Source organism: Condylostylus longicornis, unplaced genomic scaffold (assembly GCF_029603195.1).
Source record: "Condylostylus longicornis isolate FDR11 unplaced genomic scaffold, ASM2960319v2 ptg000017l, whole genome shotgun sequence".
In the NCBI taxonomy this organism is placed as follows: domain Eukaryota; kingdom Metazoa; phylum Arthropoda; class Insecta; order Diptera; family Dolichopodidae; genus Condylostylus; species Condylostylus longicornis.
The window spans coordinates 1,719,136-1,725,385 of NW_026577986.1; the positions used below are offsets into that span (position 1 = coordinate 1,719,136).

Here is a 6,250-nt window from a genome sequence, read left to right on the forward strand (position 1 = left end):
TCTTTTGTTGCCTTCCTTTTCTATATAGCGTGCATAACATATTACTCCTTATTATTATTTGTGCTCTATAAACTTGTAACTTCTTTGCCTTAAGCGCACTCTAAACCCATATCACAGTTATGATTTTTTTTCTTTATTTTTAATTTCTATCCTATTTCTTTGTCTTCTGTCTTATTTTTGCTGTTGTTTTTGCTTTTCATTTAATACGGTTTTGCAATATTGCGATATTCTTAAGAATTGGTCATTCCAGCATAGAATAGAACGTATCTACTTAATATATAACATACACATACCATATATGCACAAAGTATGTACATATGTACATAAAGAAAATAATATTGCATACAATCATACATACGTACATACACATATACATATACTTACAATACATACGTACTTGCAAAGCTATAGGAACATGTTAACGGTGAAGAAGTAGCGATACAAATACGAGTATTCACAACGATACATACAAATTTAAATAAGTGCATAGACTATGGATTTTTAAGTTTGAAGTTACGAGTATAACGGTAGTCTGACTGAATATTATTGTTTGTGTAGCACAAAATTATAATATGAAAAAAAAAGTGCAATGCAAATGTTCTTATTACATAGAGAATAATTTTTCTCTATGTATTCAAAGTGTTATTCTTTTTTTTTCGATTTTCTGTGTTGTAAACGAATGGAATAGCAGCGCTTTGTTGTCCGTGATCATCGGAGCTGCTGTCTACACTCAAAATGTAGGTATATATAAGGAAAATGCATAAAATTTTTAATTCTTGATTTTATTGCTTTTTTTTTGTTTTCTATATTATTATTTTTCAAACTAATAATAAATTCTGTGTTCAGTGGTAAATAAATTTTTTTTATTTTTTCTCATTTTATTGTATTAGCATTTTACTTTGTTACTTTAAAAATAATTGAAATGCATATAATCTTCTTTAACGATTAAATATGAATTGGAGTTGTGATACTCCGAATTGATAATTTTTATGAAACAAAGGTTGTGTATTCAGTAAATATCTTATAAAATTAAAATTTTGCAACGTGTAACATTCCAGTGACAATTCAATAAAATTCGTTTTTGAAATGTAGACAAGTTAATAGCAGCAGATTTAAAACATACTTTGTTTTTAATAATACGGACTGCTGCCATAAATATAAAAACTATATAAAAGTTGCATATTCATCTTAGGAATATCATTTTTATTAACCCGTTTTTTATTAGTTTGTCAACATTCGCACAAACTATAAGATTACTTCAAATAATCACGTTTTGAAGCAATTTGATGGGGCGGAACTTTAAAATTTTTGCCCATATTGATTCAGTATGGAGACGAAAGGCTTTAATTTATAAAATTTTTTAAAAATCTTTATTAGTTTTCAAAAGTAAAGAACACCATCATGTCTACTATGACCTATTCATCACATAGCTATACAAAACTACTTTTATTAAAAGATTTTTAATAAAATCACCAAGCAACTTCTCAAGAAAGCCAACGTTTTATAAATTTTACCTAGCGATTTCTGAACAATATTGTAAGGGCAACTGCTGTTATATCGATTGAAATTTTATATTTTAATTAAAACATTTAATTATATTCTAATCAAATTTTAATTACTGTCAAGGCGCCAAAATTTTTTAATTATTTTTTAAACAAATATGAAAACTTTGATACTTTTTAGATTGTTCTAATATTCGCTTAACTAATAATCCTTATATACACTAGAATTTGATGGAAATATGATGAAATTATCAACTATAAAGTTGAATAACAAAGAATAGCAAAAAATATATCTAGTTTTTGCTTATTATAAATTCATAATTCTGTAGAAAGTTTGAATACAACACGTTTTTTTTTAGAATCTTTTGAAATAAAAAACTTAGAAAATTACTTTTTATTCATAATAGTATTTTGGAAAAATGTTTCTCATTTTCGCATATCACCCATAAATTAAACATTAATAAATTTTTTTTATAACAAAATTAAATTTCTACAATTATACTTTTAAAATTATTAAAAAAGTTTTTCTATTATTTAAAAAAAAAAATTGCTTTTCGTGCCAGCCACTTTAGTTTTTTTTAATATTCAATTAGCATATGAAATTAATTAAGTCAACATTTAAAATGTTAATTAAATTTATATAAGTATGTAGTAGTAGCCATCATAAAAAAATTGTTTTAGAACTATAATTTTAATAAAAGAAAAAATAAATACATATTTTTTTTTACTACTTTATAAGCACGTATATGCATACGTTTGTATATGTTAAATAATCTATTTTTGTATATTTTTATTATGATAATTTTTTCGGGATTGATATAGAAAAGCAAAAATATACTACAAAATATAGTGAGTTAGTAGGTATGTTTTGATGAATATTAAATTAGTGTGCAAAACCTAATATTCTAATGAATTTTTTATAGGTTGGTTTTATAGCAAAAAAATAGAAACAAGATGACCTAGAATAAACATTTTTTTTTTAAAAAAAGGTAAAAGTTCTAAATTGTAACAGGTCAGTAATGTTGTAATAAAAACTTTTTATATAATTATGTGTGTAAATGTGACAAGGGTGTATTTTTGATGCACTTAATATTTTTTTTATTTATAGCTTCGTTTTGAATTTCTGACAAATATGTTAACAAGAGTTTCACCTGTTTTATATAGTTTCATGTATTCAAGGTTAGATTACAAAATTATTTAGCAATATTTTGAAAATTTTTAAATAATTTAAAAGTAGAACATAATATTCAAATTGTTAAGTATATAAATTGTTACATAAATGCATATTGTGTGAATGGAAGATAATTTGAATAAGAATTGAACCCGTTAGAACAGGTTCTTTTTTCTACCACACTCTTTTTCAAATTATTTTATGGAAATTAGAAAAAAATTTCAATTTTCCGAATTCTACTTCTTTAAAGCTTATACAAATTTAAACGAAATTGAATAAAATTTTTGAGTCTTACAAGTAACACTGGATATCTTCTTATTTAAAATTATAAATATGTATAATAAACCGTCTTAATAACTCTCTTATAATTGAATAACAATGTAGAAACATCTTTAAATTTTTATTTTTGCCCTAAAAGTGTATTACCAAAAATAGGTAGTACAAAGTATTATTTTGAAAGAATAATAAAAATAGAATCTTGCTATCATAAATCTTTTTCTACAGTTACACAAACCCCGCCAGATTATCGATCTGATAATCTCCGATCACACACCGATCATTTTTATGCTAATAAAAATATGATTGCCTCCCTAATAATATCGTTTACATTTTTGGCATGATTTTTGCGTGAAAAATCAATGGGATATGTAGGGAAAAAATATGCTTATTAATATTAATCTATAATTTATAAGTAAGCATTCATTATTATATTTATAAATATCATAGTGTGACATAATAAAATATAAACATTTTACGTATTAAAACTATTTCCAATGTCATACTTATATAATACAGGGCAAACAACTTGTAATTTACATACCAATTATAAAAATTTATGTCAATAATAAATTATAATTTAAACGGAAAAGTGAAAGATGAAAGCATAATTATTCATATACTTAATCAATCCATTTTATTAACATTTATTAACACTTCATAATATTCACACCTTTCATTGCTAAATATCAATAAATAATACTTACGTTTTAATGACAAACTTAAAATAGTCTGGGTACTTTATTTATTTTAATTTTTTAATTATTTATTTGAATTTGTAACTACATTATAGTATAAAGCATTCATTTTAGTACCACAAAATAAGTAATAAATAGTTTCTATTTAAAATTATTGTGAAACCAAAAAAAACAAAGGATCTCTTTCATCGCATTTAAACTGTTCTCATCTCTTCACTTTTAATTTTTAAGTATTGATTAATTTTTAAAATTTTTTTTTTATATTTTTTGAAAATGATAAAATATTTTGACATTTAATATTAATTTATGTCTCGACTTTTTCAAGTGCAGACACACATAGGTATATTTGCACGCATATACAGGCATACATATAAAGTGTATTACACTTGTTTTTAAAATTTCACTTTTAGTTTTAATTAATGAGAGTGCAACTATTAAAAAAATAAAAAATCATTACTCTTTTATGTTGTTTTAAATACCTACACATTTGACATGATAACAACAAACACAGGCGATATAAAAAACAAAAATTGCTCCCCCATATATGTAGAAAGTAAAACGACAGCACTCACTATATACTTAATACCTTTATTATGGTAACTGTTTTTTATTTCATATTAATTTTCTCTCTTTGAACTGTATGATTCCTTGTTGACGAAAACCAACATAGAGAAGACCCAAAGGGAGACGGAAATGTGAAAAAAATTAAAAAAAAAAAAACAAAAAAAACAGAATTAACAACAACACAACCAAAACAGCAAAAATAACTATAATAAGATGAAAAAATGAAAAATAAGAAAAGAACTAACAGATGAACAGTAAAAAAATGCAAACACAAAGAAATAAGAAAAATCAAACAACAGAAAATTCAGAAATTTGCAAAATACAAAAAAAAAAACTTTTTACAGCTTTAAACCATTTACAAAATACAAAAGAAATACAGAAAATGCTCAAATAGTCTTTTACTGTATGTACCGTTCAAGTTTTGGCTTTTTTTTCTCTTTTTTTTTAACGTAATTCTCTACTCGCTATACATAAAATAAATAGGGAATAAAATGACTGAAACAGAGTGAACAGAGGTAGAATTGAGTATAGAACCAAGCAGTACCAGAATAAAACAGAATAGACCAGAAGTAACTGATAAAGAATTCATTTATGTTGATATTAACGACAGAAAGAGAATAATACAGAAGGGTATTACAAACAACAAAAAAGAATAAAACAACAATGGTAATAAAATATAACAAAGAAAAAACAAAATATATATAAGAATTTTAAGACCCCGGTTGCCTGTAATGAGTAAGTAAACTCCCTTGAATCTTAAATCGGACACAGAATAGAACAAAATAATAGTATTGTAAATGTAAATGTACTTTATGTGTCTATAGAAGTGTGTAGGTATACATATATGCATTCTTGGCAAAAAAGAAAAAAATACGCAAAGCAAAAATGAATTTATTCCAGTTGAAAAATGAATTTATTTAATTTTTGAGTTGCCAGATGATTTACGAATATTTTATTTAAGTATAAGAGTATATAGGTACTTACTTTTTTTAAACAACACCTTTTATATTCTGAAAAGAAAAGAGTAAAAAAGAGAATTAGAACAAAATTTAACATGCAAATTTAAAATTTTTAAATTTATTCTTACAATTTTTTTTATTATTTTTTTAAATTTATTACTCTTCCCTCAAATGAGTACACTTTCTCAATAAGTTTTGTGATTTCTTGGGATAATAATTTTTACCAATTGTTAATCCTGCACAATTTTCTTAATATATGGTCATATTTATATTATATTTAAACTAAAATTTGAGTTTAAAAACATTGTTACTGACATTATTCTCTTAACATTGAACAATTTATAGCATACACCTTGGCGTAATGATAATCCTACCAATTATGTATATTTTTAGATAGAAAAGTTTACAGAAATTGTCTATAGCTCGCGAGTAGAACAAACAATTTTTGATCATGTTACCAGCAAATTCTTTCAGAATTTCAGAACATCTGGTATCCACAATTTAATATTGAGTATTGCGAATGAAATGTAAACAATACGGTAAAGTTGAGGAGCATAATAACTACATATGTAGGTACATACATACACATGCCTATTTAAATGCATATGTATATTATGAAAGTTAGATTATAAAGTATGAAATGCAGACCAAAATAAGACCAGATCAGATTCAGGCTATTTTTTAATTCATTTTGTCTTTCATTTTTTTTTATTATTATAATTTTTCCTCCTTTTTTTCTGCTTTAATATTCTGTTGTATTCTTCTTTGTTTACTGTCGTGTCTATTTTTTTTTAACACTGATATACCTACTTATATACCTACTTACAATATTGCAACATATAAAGTACATTTTTAGTAAGATATTAAAGTTTTACTGGTTTATAAAACACTTTCATATGTACATACATACATAGTTACATTTGCATATAGGTATGTATATGTATAAATAAATTGCATTCGTAAGGCGTCATATCCATGAGCCAAAGAGACATAAAAAAAAAAATAAAAATAAAAGAAAAATATAAAACAGAGGCTAGAGAAAAGAATGAAAAGCAAATTTTTAACATTTTATTTCAACTT

The 6,250-nt window shown here is 24.1% G+C and overlaps 1 protein-coding gene across 2 annotated transcripts in view; it reads right to left on the reverse strand.

The window, feature by feature from the left end:
- Nucleotides 1-5,223, reverse strand: part of LOC129606079 (CD63 antigen) — a 62,928-nt gene extending 57,705 nt beyond the window's left edge. For both annotated transcript variants that reach the window (XM_055516176.1, XM_055516174.1), the window contains exon 1: nt 5,196-5,223. The gene's annotated coding sequence lies outside the window, so the exon portion shown is untranslated. The remainder of the gene's footprint in view (nt 1-5,195) is intronic.
- Between the last annotated feature and the right edge of the window lie 1,027 nt (nt 5,224-6,250).